The sequence below is a fragment of the Stomoxys calcitrans genome, chromosome 2, assembly GCF_963082655.1.
Source record: "Stomoxys calcitrans chromosome 2, idStoCalc2.1, whole genome shotgun sequence".
Classification (NCBI taxonomy): Eukaryota; Metazoa; Arthropoda; class Insecta; order Diptera; family Muscidae; genus Stomoxys; species Stomoxys calcitrans.
In genome coordinates, this window is record NC_081553.1 from 123089798 (window position 1) to 123109032 (window position 19235).

Sequence of the window (19235 nt, forward strand, 5' to 3'; positions counted from 1 at the left end):
GGGAGTTGGATCGATTCCCATGAGAGCGTATGTTTTGTTGCTGCTGTGGTAGTCTAGGTAAGAGTGGTAGTTTTTAAGGACTCGACAATCAGGCAGGAAGGCTACAGACACGTCCGCTACTGTGATATCACAATGGACCAAAATTGTGTGAGTCTGATTTCACACTGCCACGACATCCTAATCTAACTTGCCAAACGTTAACTATTTTGGATGGTTTTTCAGTTTAAGACCGACCAGGCCTTAACATAATATTTTTACCAAATTAAAATTATTTTTACCAAAATTTTCGCTGTATTTTTTTGTTCAACAAGCGCATTTTACCAGTCCTTCACATCAAGCACCTAAATGTAGTGCATTTAAGATTACCATCATTGTCCTATTAATGAAAACGTTTGTTTTGGCATTCTTTTATAGAATTATACAGCACTTAGCTGTTTTGTGCACTGTACAAAAAAAAAAAATACATAATTTATGAAGTGGCTTCCAACGAGCATTCTAAGTGAGCATAAAAACCCCCGAACAAACAACTGACATAACAAATGGCCACCAAATCAAATCTTGAAGTGGGGAAGTGAACAATCGAAGCGTGGATGGATGGATGCATGGACGCACAATAATAAAGGCTTTATCTCGGCGAGAACAGCGGATGAAAGAAACTGGAAATATGGAAGTAACTGCACACTCCCCCTATGCCTCTGTCACCCAACCCTTCAGTGTCGCCTAATAAGCCTTTAGGACTAAATATGGGTCACAGAATGTGAAATGCGTTTAATTTACTACTACAGAAGAGCGCAAGAGAAATTCAAGTCAAAGTCTTTCAAAATGAAATGAGGAATTCCGAAAACAAAACCACGAGCACGAATCAATTGCCTGCCGCATGCCTTTATGCTCTGCATTACTGCCTTCCTGCCTGATTGTTTTGTGGGCAGAAGCACCAAAGGCACGTGCAATGTGCCGATTCAAGGAAATACCCAGAAACCGCATAACCAGGAATGGCAGAAAAGGTCTGTCTGATTGTCGGTGTTGGTAGTAAAAGACGTAGGAATTTAGTTAAATGATTTTTTCTACACATAAAAAAAGAGAAATTTAATCAAAGCATGGGTGTTTATTAAGAAAGAAAAACTTACATCGTACTGGTTCGCAAAATAGGGCATGAGGTAAGGTCAAGAAACTGCGGCAGAAGTTGTATAAATGGGGTTAAAAGCACATCAAAATTAAATGTTTTTATCATCTCAACATATGTTGCAAGAAAAAAAACGAAAAAAAGGAAACGTCGTCCGGTAATACCAAATTTAGTTATGTTCCTAAGGCAGACCTTTCACATATATATATAACAAGTAAAAGCGTGCTAAGTTAGGCCGGGCCGAATCTTATATACCCTCCACCATGGATCAAATAAACAAAATAAATAAACAAAAGATACAAGAAAATAATTGCTTTGCTAATTGAATTTTGCAGACCACAGTAGAAGTATATGTGTAAAATCTCAGCCAAATCGAATAAGAATTGGGCCTTTTAGGGGCTCAAGAAGTAAAATAGGGATGTAGGTTTATAGGGGAGCTGTATCAGGCTAAAGACCGATTCAGATCATATTTAACACGTATATTGGAGGTCATGGAAGAAGCCGTTGTACAAAATTTCAGCCAATTCGGATAATAATTTGACCCTCTTGAGGCTCAAGAAGTCAAGATCCCAGGTCGGTTTATATGGCGGCTATATCAGGTTATGGATCGATTTGAACCATATTTGTCACAGTTGTTGGAAGTCGTAACAAAACACCTCATGCAAAATTTCAGCCAAATCGAATAGGAATTGCACCCTCTAGTGGGTAAAAAAGCCCAGATTCAAGATCGGTTTCTATGGTAGCTATATCAGGTTATGGAACGATTTAAACTATACTTAGCACAGTTGTTGGAAGTCATAACCAAACACGTCATGCAAAATTACAGCCAAATCGGATAAGAAGCTGAAGAATTCAAGACCCCAGATCGGTTTATATGACAGCTATATCAGGGTATGGATCGATTTGAACCATAATTGGCACAGTTGTTGGAAATCATAACAAAACACCTTGTGCAAAATTTCTGCCAAATTGGATAAGAATTGCGTTCTCTAGTGGCTCAAGAAGTCAAGATCCCAAATCGGTTTATATGGCAGCTATATCAAAAAATGGACCGATATGGCCCATTTACAATCCCAACCGACCTACACTAAATGGAAGAATTTGTGCGAAATTTCAAGCTTTACTTCTTCGAAAGTTAGCGTGATTTTGACAGACAGACGGACGGACATGGCTAGATCGATTTAGAATGTCATGACGATCAAGAATATATATATTATATGGGGTCTTAGACGAAAATTTTGGAGGAGTTACAAACAGAATGACGAAATTAGTAAACCCCCATCCTATGGTGGAGGGTATACAAATCAAATTGTGTTTGTTTGTCGGTTTGCTTGCTGTTTGTTTGTACGTTTTTTCTTCTGTTCCTTTTAGATTCAAAAACGGCTGAACCGATTTTCATGAAATTTTCACTGATGGTGCATAATGATATCGTAGTAAAATAGGGTACTACATTTTTTGATATCTGAAGGGGCGCGGACCCTCCCTTTAGACTCAAAAACGGCTGAACCGATTTTCATGAAATTTTCACTGATGGTGCATAATGATATCGTGGTAAAAATAGGGTACTAAATTTTTTGATATCTGAAGGGGCGCGGACCCTCCCCCTTACCCTCATTTTCAGAAACGCCTGATCTCGCTTATGGCTGGTGCGATTTAAGAGAAATTTTGTGTGCTCTCTTATAGTAACCTAAAAATAAAAATTTGGCATCCAAGTTTCGTATCGGGGTGTTAGGGGGCCGCCCAACCCTCAAAAACTTATTAAGTATGTATTTAGACCAATCACGACAATATGGGACTCAAATGAAAAGTATTTAGGATAAGAAAACGTATATGATATCCAATTGTCGGACCAAGTGCTTGGGTGACCACACCAACTCCCAAAATGGTGGTTTTTGGGCCATGACAATATGACACACAAATGAAAGGTATTTGCGAGTAAAATACGAATCTAATATCCAAATGGGGGATCAAGTTTCTGGAGGTTCACCTCTTACCCAAAACACCCCTCAAACAGGACTTATTTACTGACTGTGGCAATATGGGGCTTAAAGAAAAGGTATTTGAGTGTAGAATACGTATCTGATACCAAAATGTGGGTCCAAGTGTTAAGGGGACCACCCCAACCCTTAAAACACCCCTAAATCGAACCTATTTATCGACCATGGCAATATGCAGCCCAAATAAAGGGTATTTACGAATAGAATACGAATCTGATATCCAAATGGGGGATCAAGTTTCTGGGGGTCCACCCCTTCCCCAAAACGCCCCTCAAACAGAACTTATTTACTGGCTATGGCAATATGGGGCTTAAATAAAAGGTATTTGAGTGTAGAATACGAATATCAAAGTGAGGGTCCAAGTGTTAAGGGGGCCGCCCCTCCCAAACACACCCCCAAAGGGGAAAAATATACGACGCAATATGGGACTCAAATTGAAGGTCTTCGGTGTCAAGCACGAATTTGATATCAATACTTAGGAAAAAGAATATATCGGGCCACCCCACTCTGATATCCCCATCCATATAGGACGTATTTGCTGACCATTCCAATATGGGGCTATAATAAGAGGTATTTTTTTGGAGTAGAACACGAATCTGATATATATTTTCATCCCCCAATACACCCCACAAATCGGTCATGTTTGCCGATTATGAAAATATGGGGTTCAAATGAAAGGTATTTGGGAGTAGACCACGAATCTGATATCAACATTCGGGAACAATTGCTTAGGGGACGTCCCACCCCCATAACAACCCCCAAATAGGACGTGTTTGCTTACCACGACAATTTGGGTCTTAAAGGGAGTGCATCTCGATATGGATACTTTTTAGGGCCTATATACCCCAAACCGGACATATTTGCTGACTTTTGCGATAAGGGGTTTAAATGAAAGTTAATTGAGATTATAAAACGAATTTGATATCAAATTTTGTGGCAAGTGGCAATATGGGGTTCAAATGAATGATATTTGAGAGTAGAACACGAAGCTGATATATTTTCTGGGCTAAGTGTTTGGGGTGGAACCATCCCACTCCCCAAAACACCCCTAAATCGGGCATATTTACCGACCACGTCAATGTGGGGCTCAAATGAAAGGTATTGAGAAGAAGAGTACGAAATTAATACCCACTTTCGGAACCAATTTTCTGGGGATCTATCTTTTTCCCAAAAACACCCCACAAACAGGTCTTATTTACTGACTATGGCAATATGGGGCTTAACTAAAAGGTATTTGGGAGTACAATACGAATTTGATATCCCCTTTCACCCCGCCCCTTTCACAAAACACTCCCCAAAGAGTACAAAGAATGATGCCAAGTGTTTCAGGACCCCTCATCCCATAAACTCTCCTTAAATCAAAGGAAATATGGGGTTTAAATAAATAGTATTTGAGACTATTTCCATGCCAAGTTTCTAGGGGACCACCTCACCTCCGAAAACATTCCTCAATCAGACATCATGACAATATTGTACTGACATGAAGACTTTTAAGAATGGGGTTTACTTTATATATCTCTAAACCCTCCGAGCGAATTCATAGACCAATAAAGATAAAAAGAGATTCAGATAAAGGCATTTATATTGTTATACTGTTAGTCAAGCGATATACATATACTATATCGGTTCAGCTATTTATATATAAAATAAGTAAAAGCGTGCTGCGTTCTGCCGGGTCGAATCTTATTTACCCTCCATCACGGATAGCACTTATCAAGTTATTTGCCTTTATAGGTAACACAAGTTCTTTGGACGAGTTCTCTTTATAGGTAGAGACTACAAAAGGATAATGGAAGGTCATATCAAGAAATCCCATGGATTTTTTTATAAGTTTGGATAAGAATTGCGCCCTCTAGAGGCTTACGTAGTATACTCGGAAAATTGGTTTACATGGGAGCTATATCGGGTTTTGGACCGATTGATATCATACTTCGTAGATCTGTTGGATGTCATAAGAAAAATCATCGTATATAAAAAAAAATTGCACTCTAGAAGCTTTAGAAGTATATACGGGAGATCGGTTTACATGGGAGCTATATCAGGTTTTGGACCGATTCGGACCAAGTATATAATGTAGAATTTTTTTCCAATTTTCTACATCTTGCTAATTCTTAAGCGATAAGGGGCTTCCTTTTTATAGCGGAGTCCGAACGGCGTGCCACAGTGCTACACCTCTTTGGTGAGAAGTTTTACACGGCATAGTACCTCACAAGTGTTGCCGGCATTAGGAGAGGAAAACCACCGCTGATTCGAACCCAGACGTTCAGAGTCATAGGCGGACTTGCAAACATCTGCGCTACGGTGGCCTCCCCATCCTATATAGGAGGATATAAAAATTTAAGTTTTAAAAATTTAAGGTTATGTATAGTTATAGCAGTAATTTTAAATCAGACTCATCTACCAGGGCGCTCATAGCTTTCAGATGAGAACAACTTAGTATTATCGTGCTAAGTTCTGCCGACCAGAATTTTAAATTCTGCAAAAAATTACGACTGGCCCGAAACACTTCCTCCTTTTTAAATCACTTAATGAAGGTATCACATCGGATACAGCATTAAAAAAACCTACAGGTAATTTCTATATAATTTTAACCATAACTGGTTGCAAGATTTGCTTTTTTTTGGCGCTAGCGGCTTATATGTCCGTTTATTCTTTTTTTTTTTGGGTGGGGCTTCCCAATCTACGATATCAGATTAGTGCTCTACTCACATTGACCTATTATTTGAGAACCATATAGTCCCGGTTGCCAACATGTACGTTTGGTGGCATTTTTGGGGTGGGAGGGGATTCAATACTTTGGGTTCCAAATAACTACTTTACCGATTCGTTTGAGTTCCTTATTGCCTATACCCAGTGTTCATTTGGTGGTATGCCGCCCTTCGACAATAGGTCCCAGATAATAATATAAGATTAGTACGCCATTTCAAAATAGCTTTCTTTTCACACACATATTGTGCTAATCGGTCAAAATTTCCGTTTGGGTAGGCTTTTGGGTAGGGCGAAGCATCTGATTATAGATACCGGATACAAGTTTGTGGATCAATACAAACAAAACGTCACGTACATACGTGAAGATAAATTCGAATACAACCATTAGAGACAAAAACCAACAAGGACCCCCCACAAAAATCTTTCGGATCCAGCTGGATTTTTGGAGCGCTGTTCACCTAACCACAACACCATATTGGATTGTAGGTCTGACATACAGTATGCAGTCAGTCTTGCAGGTGCAAGCCCTGCTAAAGTTGGAATAATCTCTTTTCCCAGCTGCTACTATGGGATCCTTGTATCTTTTGTAACTTCCGCCTTAGATGGTTTAAGTATAACGGACATTGATATTGTTCGATCTTAAAGTGTGGGTCCTAGTATTGACCAGTGAAACAAAACACGAAACGTGCGTGAGCTGTTTAAGCCAGTGTTGCCAAAAAGATAATAGCAAAAAAATCACTCTTTAGAAACCTTCTTCGCATATTTAAGCAAATGCTCTTCCTCTTCGCAAGAGTAAATTGTCAGGTCAAAATGGCATTACTGAATGCACTTAATCGCTTTTCTCAAAAAATTCGGTCAGTTCAGTAGGTCTGAGTTAAGCACTTGTCATCGATGCCACTTGGTCTAAAACAATTCGAACTGAATGTAGTCAGGTTGAGCAGTAAGAAAAATAAAACCATTTGCCCAATGCAAGCAAAAACCACTCACTCGGTCGTAGTAGGTGAAGACGGTATTAGACAGTAATATATTTTGTCTTTTTACTCTTCAAAGCGTTTTCATTCAACGTTTTACCCTTTCTCCCCCACACATCTCATCGCCTACAAACACTTTGCAATAAAGCTACCATAAAATTTGGGTTACAATTTCATTAAAACATGTAATCATGGTATAACAAAAGTTATCTCGCTTTATACACTTCCAAGAGGGGAACGCGGCAATGGGCTAGAGGTAACAACAATTTATGCTCATTTAGTTCAGTTCCGCTGGACGCAGTGTATGTGGGTTTCGTCCACAGCATTGTCTGGAAGAGGTGTCAAAATACCTTACGGCTAATTGCAATGATTTGGTCAAATGGGGTTTAAAGTTCAATTCGTTGTAGTTTCCGTTTTTAAAACGGCATTTCCAGCAACAAGTAAATGGCTCATTTAAGCCGATTAAAATTGACAAAGAAATGCCGGAAAATTAATCTGCTTTTTTTCGTAAACTTACCTTTGCTTTTAATTTCGGAAATGTTTAAATCTGTAATGACAAAAAAAAGGAAAGAAAAGTATTAAGAGTGGATTTAGTACATATTGAGATTTATCAGACACTGAGACACTATGATGTTTCCATTTGTAACCATGTATGTATTTTGAGAAAATCGTTCATGGGGTATTAGAAGTAAATCACATCAAAGAAGTGTGTTATTGGAAAAAAGTGGTAAGACCGATAGATTGAATATACGACTATGAGCTAATAGCTAAATCAAAAACGTTCGCTCACAGAATAATATTAGAGAAGCAAAAATTCCGATAAATTTGGACAGCCTACACCAAGGTGTTCATACGCATTGGACTAAACTTATATATAACCAGTAAGCAAAGGCAAAAGTTGTAGGTTAAAGCACAAGCTCACATGGAAACTGTTTTTAATATTTGGATAAGAAATGCGCTATGTTGGTGCTCAAGAAATATCAACACAAGGCCAGTTTACATAGAAGTTATATCAGTTATTGATCGATTCAGCCCATATTTGCCAAACAAATCGGTTTGAAATTATGCCCTCCAGATGTTCATGAAACCCATGCAGGGGATCGGAGTAAGGCCACACTGGAGCAGATGTTGGAATACATTGCTACATAATTTGTCATATATGTCATGCAGTCAAATCCGATAGGAATGGGACCTTTCAGACGTACAAAGTATAAAATCGAGGAAACGTTCAATATGGTAGCCATGCCAGTTAATGGATCAATTTGGACATTACATAGCAAGATGGCTGAAAGTCGTCATACAATATAGAACGTACGAAATTTCAACCAGATCTACTAAAATTTCCGCTCCCCAGGTGCTGAAGTTCAATGCTACTTATTCCATCGGACGCCTTCCCAGGTGGTGGATTGGGAAAGCTCATCAGGTATGAGGGTAAAATATGCGGGGCTCGAACCAACAAGTTAGCACATGCAGGGGGTGTCCCGCTTACGCGAATAGGAATACGATAATGATGGGTTCGAGCAACAGGGTTGGCAGCTGGTGAGCCAAAAGAAATGGCCAACAGCGGCGCTCGCAGATCTTCAGAAGATTCACCATCAAGAAAGTCCGGCCTAGTGGGTCGCTGGCAGCCCTAGCACTAGGCACCGATGCGATGGCCCAATCCGCCATCAATCTAAAAAAATCACGATTACAGAAATATCAATAAGAAATAATGGAACTGACAACTCCCCGATGACCAACTGTGAATTCAGAACACGGTTTATGATTGGAATATATTGGGTTGCCCAAAAAGTAATTGCGGATTTTTCATATAGTCGGCGTTGACAAATTTTTTCACAACTTGTGACTCTGTAATTGCATTCGTTCTTCTGTCAGTTATCAGCTGTTACTTTTAGATTGCTTTAAAAAAAGTGTAAAAAAAGTATATTTGATTAAAGTTCATTCAAATTTTTATTTAAAATGCATTTACTTTCTTTTAAAAAATCCGCAATTACTTTTTGGGCAACCCAATAGAATGTAAGAACTCTCTTAGAGGCACCAAGACTTTACCAAGTCCAGAACGAGATGTCAAACTACAACCTGGACATCCTCGGTTTAAGTGAATGGCCGAAATCGGGAACTATAGATTTTCAAGGTGGCTACCACTTCATTTCTTCAGGCAATGAAATCCACCGAATAAATGGGCGTCGGTCTTTTACAATCGCCGAATGCAAAGCGAGCTCTTCTATCATACAATGTTATATCTGAACGCATCATGAAGGCAAGATTAAATTCAAAATTCGGCAAAATATCTATTGTACAATGCTACGCGCCAAACAAACTCGATGACGACGAAATAAAGGATCAATTCTACTCCCAACTCGACACAGTGATACGCTCTCTACCAAAAGGAAACATTAAACTTGTTATGGAAGATTTTAATGGCAAGGTGGGTAAGGACTCTGGTCTCACTCAAATATGGCAAATCAGCTGACCCTTATAATATACCAGCTGTACTGTTGCGGTATGGAGCATACCCCATAGCTCAAGCGATCACTCCAATAAACAGGGAGGCCTGGAATACAAACGCTGTCCCCACGGAATGGAAGAAGGGGATCATGGTCACAATCCCAAAGAAGAGTGACCTTACCCAGTGTAAGAACTGCTGGGGGATTACATTGCTAAACGCAATAAATAAAGTGATGACAAGTCTTATTCTGCAACGTATTTCGACTGCACTTGACAGCATTTTGAGGAAGGAACAGGCAGGTTTTCGGCCAGGACGTTCTTGTGCCGACCACATTAACTCCCTGCGCATAATTATTGAACAATCTGGAGAACTTAATACACACCTATACCTTTTATTCATTGACTTCAAGAATACTTTTGACACAGATTTACGAAGTTCAATGTAGGGCACGCTGTTGAATAAGGGCAGCCCCAAAAGCTGTATAGGAATGCTGAAGTTTCAGTACGTTTCAATGGAAAAGAGGGCCGACCATTCGGGATCGGCATAGTAGTAAAGCAGGGTTGTGTCCTGTCACCGACGCTATTTTTAAATTTATTAGACTTCGTATTAGAACTCAACAAAGTTTGGAGATGCAGTGACACCTCACATAATACAAAAGTCAGCAACAGTAATGTGAAATCGATTTTCTTATATGGTTGTACAACTTGGAGCTTGACACAAGCGACTGCCTGCAAAGTCCAAGTTTTCATAAATCGCTGCATAGACAAATACTTCGAATTTTCTGGTCAAACCGTGTTTCAAATGAAGAATTGCAAACAAGAACAAACACTTTCTCTGCCGATTAGAAATCCGGAAGAAAAATCGATGAAAAAGGGAACTTAAAGTGGAATTAAATCCCGAGCTAGTCTCGATCAATTAGTTGGCAATTATACTCTCCAGGGCCTCCAGAAGTCAAATATGTAGACGCTGAAGATATGGAATCGGTGAAGAAGAGAAATCAGTATTTGGTTATGAACTTAGAATGGAACTAAATCCCAAGCTAGATTCGACCAACTAGTTGGCAATTATACTCTCTACGGCCTCCAGAAGTCAAATAAGGTGGTCAAGTTTTATGAGAGGGAGCTTTAGACCTGGATCAATTTCATTTAAATTACAAATCGATATCAACTTTTTTTGTGATTTGAATGAAAAAAAAAATGGACGAATGGACATCGTTTAATCGACGGTCATGGATATTCATACGAGGGCTGCTATATAAGTTTCTGGTTTGATAAAAAAAAGCAAATTTTTGTAATCAAAAATGAGTTTAATGCTTTTTAAAGTGTTCAACAACAAAAAGCCATTGGGGGTGCAAGTCAGGACTGTACGGCGGATAACACATCAATTCGATGTTTTGGCCAATTAATATGGAGTTTGAGCCGATGTGCTAATAATGATTCGTCTTCTCTTGTTCTTTTTCGAACTTTTCCCACAACTTCAGGGCAGTCAAATTGTGGTGTATTACTCAAAATAGGTCGTCCTACGTTCCTCCAGCAAAACGGTCGCAACATGACCAGTTTTGCCGGAGAATCAGAGAGTGGATTTAAAAACATGCTGATCGACTAAAGATTGTCAGTAACGATTTTTGCAGTATCTATGAGGACATCGAGAAAGAGGGAACGATGGAACAACTTCAGGATGCGTAGCCCGTTCTGGCAAGAAGGGGTTCCACCTTTTTTGAGAACTTGCCTGAACTAGCAGATGTGAACATTGGCAAGGCACTAGGCTTTTTAAATCGAGCAGACTGGTTCAATGGCAGGAAGTTAAATGCATCTTCCTTCTCCTGTCCCTGCAAAATGGATTAAAATGAACAATTGAATCTGGTAAATCTTATCTTACAGAGCCATGTCCGTCCATCTGCCTTTTATAATCACGCTACAGTTTTTAAAAATTAAGACCTTGAGCTGAAACTTGCAGTTTTAACCAAGGGCAGGTTATCGAAGTTGAACTATATCGGACAATATATTGTTTTAGTCGGCGAAATTCCCCGATTTCTCGTTTAGATTTTTTGAGGTTATTGGAAAAGTACTTTTGATTCGATTTGGCTGAAATTAGGTACTTTGAGTTGCTCAAGACTTTTGGATATACAGATGTAACTGCCATACCACCACGAGTCTCTCGATAGCATAAAAAAAAAAAACATCTCTCATCTAATGGTCGCGCTTATTTGGAAGGCTTAATGGCAGTTCACAGTACATTTTCCTGAATTACAAAATATTTTCAAAAGGTTTCCTTTTATGTTCAGTTAAATAGTTTCCACCAAGGACAATTCCAAGGCCCTTTTTACAATTCTTAAATGAACTTTTTTGTCCTCTGAACCTTTTCTATTTCCCAATGAAAGTGAGCTAGAAAATAACCAACATAACCACGCATATTATGTCAAAATCCTCCCTCAAGTTGCCCAAGTAAGATTTTCCACAACACAACATAAAGTAAAGAAAATCCTAAGTGCTGCATAACATACATAGGTATGTGCCTTGAGGGGGTGGCAAAGGGGGGAGGGCAAAACTAAACATATGTACATTAATTTTCTACATAGATGCGAAAACGAATTCTGCTTCAGCTGAACGCGGGGGTTGGGCACAAAGGAAAAAATGAAGCAGGCAAGTGCAATAAGCCACTTTTCTTTTGACGGATTTCTTGTTGACATGCCAGGAAGAGGCGGCATCGCTAGATTCATTTCTATTTGTCTCTTCGCTCTCTGTCTGTACGTCTGTCCGCAAAGCAAAGATGTTGTTTGCTAGCTTGGATAGATGTTTGCTTGATTCATTCATCACTGGTTGGCAGTGAGATGGGTTGGCGGGCATATTCCATGTTAGCTTTGGCCACATGATGCGTGATAAAGTGGCAGTGACTTGATTCACTCTGTCATACGGCCATGTGCTGATATTCTCAAAGCAAAACGTGGCAGTGGTTCAGTGGCTAAAAATCTAAGCAGGTACTGGCAACTGACAGCCAGACAGATGGACGGACAAACAATGGGGCACATGCCATGTTTTCTAACATAACCGTCCAACACATTCCATTTCTCCATTTTCTCCTGTAACATAGGCACACAGCTATTTAGTTTTCCATTGCCCCATCGTTTCTCATTAAGTTATTGAAAGTGACAATGGGAAGAAATGTTTGTTCTTAAATACTCTGCCATGCCGTGTTCCATTGTGAAAAAACGCAGAAGGCCATTATTGGGAAAGAAAGTAAGAACCCACAAAGACGTGTTGTAGGAACTGCTGCTCCTAACGACAAATTCCTAAGACCTGTCATGATAACCGTTGTCGTTGTCACCGTCGTACTCGTGTTGTTGTTGAAATCAAGAATGTTTTAACACATATTCCATGTAATATAGGAAGGTAATGTGGATCATGTGGTAAATGGGTCACCAGTAGATGGAAACAATACCACACCGGTAATATGCCATTTAAGTAATTCCATACCATTAAAAAAATTTGCAGATGGGCAAAGACATGCACATGAGAATGAATTAACCCAAGAATATAAGACACGAAAATAGATCTAAAACATAATTCTGTCTTTTTTTCTCTATATTTCGGGGCAATGGAACAAAAGCTGCTGACTGTCTCCAACTTCTCCTTGTCACCAAATACCCTGACGCTTCCTAAATACCCTCATGCTTCCTAAGTCCTAATATAAAAACTCTTCTTTCCTAAAACATTCGATCACAGGGCTTTGTCTATCCTACAACACATGGCGTCAGAATCATTCAAGCGATTATCGTACACTCATGGAAAAAAGTTTGCTGAAAATAGCAATCATTGTCTGCCGAATATTAGTAGTTAATTTCGTTGCTATTGTAGCAGTAGTTCTGCTATTACAGCAGCAGTGCTGCAATTTCAGAGCAGCAGGCTGGACTGCTGCTAAGTCTGTTGTTTGCTGAAAATGACTTATGCTTATTTATGAAGGGGGTGTAAGAAGAAAAAATAAAATAGAAATGTAAATGTGTGCCTCAGTGGACGTCTATCATTACCACTAAATGTATTCCTTCCATAATCTTTTTTCTCTAAATTTAGAAACAAAAGGCGATGCCAGTCATGTACACATTAGAAGAGCAATAACAAACAATGAGAGCGAGCTTAGCCACATTCTAAAATGTATACCAATGGATGGTTTAGGTAGCTTTTCACAGTAATATTCCACAAATTAAAATCACCACTTCTAACAAAATTTCTAAAAAAATACCTAAAGTAATCAAAGAAAGTAACAGGCAAACAGAGCATACAATTTTTTCAGCAGATTTTTGTACTTAGGTTAGTTTAGGTTGGGTTGAAAAGAGGGTGCAGATATTAATCCGCCTCATACAACTATGGACATACACCTAAGCCAGTATTCGGCTTGTTATGCGCCGATACAAAAAAGTAACCTCGAAAAAGAATATCTAAGTTAAGAACTCCGTGCTACTTACAAAAACCTTAATCGTTTTCAATGCCATTCCCCTAAGTTGGTTCATTTCTGGTATAGTGTCCCCACCTAAGTGCCGGTATCTCTTACACGCGAAAGCCGGGCAATGACAAAGGAAATGCTCCAACGTCTCATCATCTTCCCCGCATGGCCTACACATACTATCATTTGCCGCACCGATTCTACATAAGTGAGCTCGTAGTCTTATGTGTCCCGTTATGATACCAATATCTATACTGACCTCCATCTTGCTTCCTTTCAGCAATAGCCTCGTCTTCTCACGATCTGGATCCCCCTATAAGATTTTCGCCGTCCTACCGACCGTTTCGCTGTTCCACAATGTTGCATTCGTCGCACACTCCCTTAACTCGGACTGCGTTGATCCGAAAGGCTTCGGGTTAACCAAGTTTATAGACGGCAGTCCTCTGGCCTTCACCGCCAAATCGTCTGCCCTTTCATTTCCCCTTAATCCGTTATGGCCCGACACCCAAACGATGCACATTTTCCCATTCTCAGAGAAGGCGTTAATCTCCTTCTTACATTGCAAGACTGTTCGTGAACTGGCCGTCCTGGTTGTTATTGCCCTTATAACAATTTAACTGTCTGTAAAGATGTTCACACTCGACGTCTTCGAGTTAGCACCACACCACCTCTTGCATTCCGTGATCGCCCGAATCTCCTCCTGCAAGACCTATTATGGTCAGGCAGTCTAAAACAGATCTCAGTCCCTAGGTTCTCAATGTAGACCCCCAGGCCCACTTTGTCCTCCACCTTTGATCTATCCATGTAACATGATCTTCCAGATGGCAATACAAGGGTTTCGTCAATCCAAGACTGTGCCGATGGCAGCAGTGCTTCGCACTCGACTTCAAGGTTCATCTCGGGTATCTGATCGGAAACCTCTTCCCTTCCTTCCAGGTTTGCTATCGTCGCCTCGATTATGACGCGATGGTATGAGCTGCTCCCATCCTCAATCCATTCTCCCATCGCCTTAAGTCTCATAGCCATAGTGGCTGCCTCACATTTAATCTGTATGTCAATGGGTTGATTATCTATAATAGATATATGACCCATTGACATACAGTGCCCTAGTGGGCGTGGTCCTCATCGCTCCGCCTATGCCATGACAACATGTTCTCTGAACCTGTTGTCCTTATGATCCTTATGTTGCACTTTTTCTCCATACCATTCTAGCAAACTACTGAGGCGTAAGTAAGTATAGGTCAAATCATGCTCCTGTAGAGCCAGTGGACTATCCTCGAATTCACGCCCCATTTCGAACTTACGGCCCGTCTACATAGTGTCCAACATCTGTGAGCCTTTTCGGTACGCTTCTGAATATGATACTTCCAATTCAGTCTCCTGTCCAAAATCAGTCCTAAGTATTTGACCTTGTCATATATTGAAATCGTCTAATTGAGTAAACGTGGTGCGTTAAATTGGCCCACCTTCCTCTTCCTCGTGAACAGGCATATTTCAGCCTTCTCTGGGTTAACATTGAGACCTTTGGGTCTAGCCTAGTCATATGCCATATGCAAGACCCTTTCGGCCCTTCTGCATAGCTCGTTGGGATCCTTGCCCCTTAGAAGTATTTTAACATCGTCTGCGTAGCAGAGGATTCAAATCCCTTCTTAGTCAGCATGACCCATAGGAGTGGCGATAAAATGCCTCCCCTGTGGCGTGCCCTGTGCCACTTTCTCCCTTATATTTATGCCATGAGACACACAATTTATCCTTAGCATATGGTTTATGCAGCCTCTAAGAACCGGGTCCACCCGGTACTGGTCTAAGGATTGGATCAGTGTGTCGGTCCGCACATTGTTAAAAGCCCCCTCGATTTGACCATAAACATACCGCCAGTGTGTACGTTTTGGTATCGAAGGATTCTTCTATTTTATGCACAACTTCGTGCAGGGTAGTTTCCACCGACCTTCCCCTACTTAGAACGGCAGACTTCGCTGACCGAAATGTTTGCTAGTACAGCAGTTCTATGTGTGCTGAAATAGCAGTAATTTCTGCTTTCTCATTTTCAGCAGACAAAAATTTAGCAAAATTTTTTGCTGTTTTAAATAACAAATTGCGCTGAGTGCACATAAGATTCTAGAAAAAACAAGCGATCCTGCCAAGAGGTGCTTTTCCTGAAAACCTAGTCCAGCCCGTCAATTAAAAACGACTGCCCGGTGCAACATATATCATGCCGCCATGACGCATCGCCATCCCCTTTTAAAGTCATAGAATGCTCATAGTTTAAGGAACTAACAGTGGGATGCAATTAAAAAAAAAAAAAACTAGCAAAAAATCTACCGTTTGAGAATGGGTAGAGATAACTCTTTGAGATTCGAATGGCTATAGCTGACGAGATCATGTGTAAAGTAAGAAGGATCTAGGTGGTTTAAGTTGGTCGCCTCTACAAAGTACCACACAAATTTCGCCAACATTAGGAGGGGATAACCATCGCAGAAAAATTGTTTCTGATGTCCTCGTTAGCATTCGTACCCAGGCGTTCAGAGTCAAAGTCGGACATACTAACCTCTGCGCTACGGAACCTTCTCCAGGCTATGTTCAAAAGTAGTATAGACCGCCCAAGGTCTTGAGGTAAAACTACAGATCTAAAACATACCGTAACGTGTCTTAAAGTTTATCGCCGCAAAAATTTCATATTTATATAAGTTTTCAGTTAATAGAAAAATGATTTTTATATCCTCTATCCTTGAATTTGAAGTTTGTATACAAACATGTTTTTTCCCGGAATTTGTATTCAGCATCCCTTACAAAAATTTTCAACAAGTTAAAAAATAAATCAGGGAAATCCCCACTCCAAACAATCGATTACATTAAGTCCAAATCTATTTATCAACTTGTTTGGCAAATCCTTACTTTCGTAAACTTTATTCGTGATTTGCTATTAAAAGTTTTCACATTATTTTAAGAGTTCTCACGTTCCACAGATTTCCTAAGACAATTTTCTAATTTCTTTTATGGAGCTTCATAGCCTCCCTAACCCATTAACACATAAAATCTCCCAACACAGGCACTTTACAGACAGTTAAAACTCCATTTGTTTATTTATTGCCTAAGTAAGGCCCATTGTTGGCAAAGTAGTACTTTTGGGTTAAAGCAAGTTAATAGCCTTCATATTAGTGGTGTCCCCACTTGTGGCCGCCATAGTGACTAAATTAATAGATGGGAAAGATTCGCATCACCAAAACCGACGAATTAATCTAGCCAAACAAAAGGCATGCCATACAACGTCGTCGCAAAAATGGCAAAACGAAAATTACGACAAAACTTGCTTTGACTTAGACCAAAACAAAGTTGAACGAGCGTGTGAACCTTTGTAAATTTGAGGAAAAGAGAGAAGGAATAAGATGAAATAAAAGAAATAAACAAGGAAAATGGAAAAACACATAGAAAATGACAAGCCTCCAAAGAAGTCATAAAAATAGTTTAACTGAATATGGGAAAGGAAAAGTATGGCCAGCTGTAAAAATGTCTGCAAATAAAAAAAGATTCAGCCAGAAAGCTTATAAAGTCATATATGAAACAATTAGTTTGCAATTTCTTTTTATGGTCCATATAGACTAAATTTCAAATCAGCATTACCACAGTTAAATGCAGCATGTTCCTAAACTATCAACATGTGATCATCAGAAGCCGCAAATGCCTATTCTGGCCTGTCTGTAAAGCCAGATTTACTTAAGGCGTGGCAATCAAGAATATATATGTTAACTAACCGAACCGGCCCGCACCGCTTCGCCTTCTTTCACTCCCTCGTGGATATCAAATTCGTGCACTACTTCAAAATACTTCTCAAATGAGCCCCATATTCCCAGGGTCGGTAACTACGGAAATCCGATTGGCGGATAGTGTTTTGAGGGTGAGGTGGCCACTCAGACACTTGGTCCCAAAAGTGGATATCAATTTCGTATTCCTCTCTCAAAGACTTTTTACTAAAGCCCCATATTGTCAAGAACGGTAAATATGTCCGATTTCGAGATATTTTGAGGGTGGAACGGCCCGCATACTCTTTGCCTCATATTTGAATATTAGATTCATTTTCTACTCTCAAATACCTTTAACTTGAATCAAATACTGTTGTGATTGTTCTATATATCCCTTTGGCGGGCTTTGGGGTGGAGCGGCCCCTAGGCATCCCAGCACAACTTTGGAACCAAATTTTTATTTGTTGGTTACTATAAAAGAGTATACAATACAATTTAGCTTACAACAATTCACCCATCTTAGAGATCTGACGATATTCGAAACAAAATAAGGATAAGGCGAAGATCTGCCCCCTTCAGGCAATAAAAAAATTTTGTACCCCAATACAGGACCATTCTACATCATATGTGAAAGTTTAAAGAAAGTCGCTACCCCGGTTTTTGAGCCTATAAGGAACATGCACAGGTTTTTCGATCAGACGGTGACCTGTCAAAACGGACACAATAACTGAGACGTCCGTTGTAGTCAGCGACAGTAAAGCGGAAGACCTGTTGAAGTCTAGACCAGGCCACATAATTTTGGAATATTCACTAGACATTGTTGTTACAGTTTGACTTTTGAATATACTCCACCGCAATACGCCTCGAGGACAGAATTTTCCTTAGCCTAAGGCCTTAGATGTATCCTCCAAGGAGCTGCAGAATTCCACCCAGTATTGGTTCTGAGCCTTTTCAGCTCAGCCTTGTAGACGTACCAATCGTGTGGTGCCCTTGTAGAATAGTTTTCTGCACCCCTACCTTAGACCAATCAGTTTTGGGTTCCACCATGGTAGTCGCAGTTTGCTCCTTGGCTCGGCACTAGGACATGCTGACGCAAGCGAGTAATTCAGGGCCTTTGTGGTCAGCTTGACCATTATGTCTATGTACCCCGCAGTTTCCACTTCCTTTTCTGGTCTAGAAGAGATAATCGTACAGGATGTGCGCCGAAATTTATCCCAATCCGCATTTCCTCTGCTTAATCGAGGGACTATTTCTGCGGTATTTTCACCAAGGCTGAGCTTAATATTACGAAGATCAGAGAAGCTATGGTCATCCAACACTTCCCAGTCGCATATCGTTCCGCTTAGATCTTCAGTTTATTCCCTTTATTACAAACCGCAACTCACACATTTCGTTTAAGTCCGAACTTCCCCATATCTGTTGATGTGCATTAGCATCACTTCCTACAATGAAGCTCTTTTTTCCTTCAGAAGCGGCTTCAACAAGCAACATAAGGCTTGAAGGCAGGATCTCTTGCAACGTAGTAAAACCACGAACAAATCCGGATCACTTCCTACAATAAGGCTCTCTTTCCCTGCAGAAGCGGCTTCAACAAGCAACTAAAACCTGTTTTAATGGCTTAATCATCCCTTTATTAAATCAGGTGACGATTTAAGGCTCAATCCGGGTTAAAGTAGCAATGTAAACGGGGTTTAGGTCAGTAGGACAAAATCTCAAATGGGTTTAGAAGAATCTTCTATTTTATACACAATCTCGGTCTCACCTATCTTCTGTTGGCATAGACATGCCGCTTATATTTTACCAATTCGC

At 40.0% G+C, this 19235-nt stretch overlaps 1 protein-coding gene across 1 annotated transcript in view; it reads right to left on the minus strand.

The window, feature by feature from the left end:
- Positions 1-19235, minus strand: part of LOC106082286 (uncharacterized) — a 453600-nt gene that overhangs the window by 344144 nt on the left and 90221 nt on the right. Inside the window, exon 2 of the mRNA XM_059363388.1 lies at positions 7318-7347. The gene's annotated coding sequence lies outside the window, so the exon portion shown is untranslated. The remainder of the gene's footprint in view (positions 1-7317; positions 7348-19235) is intronic.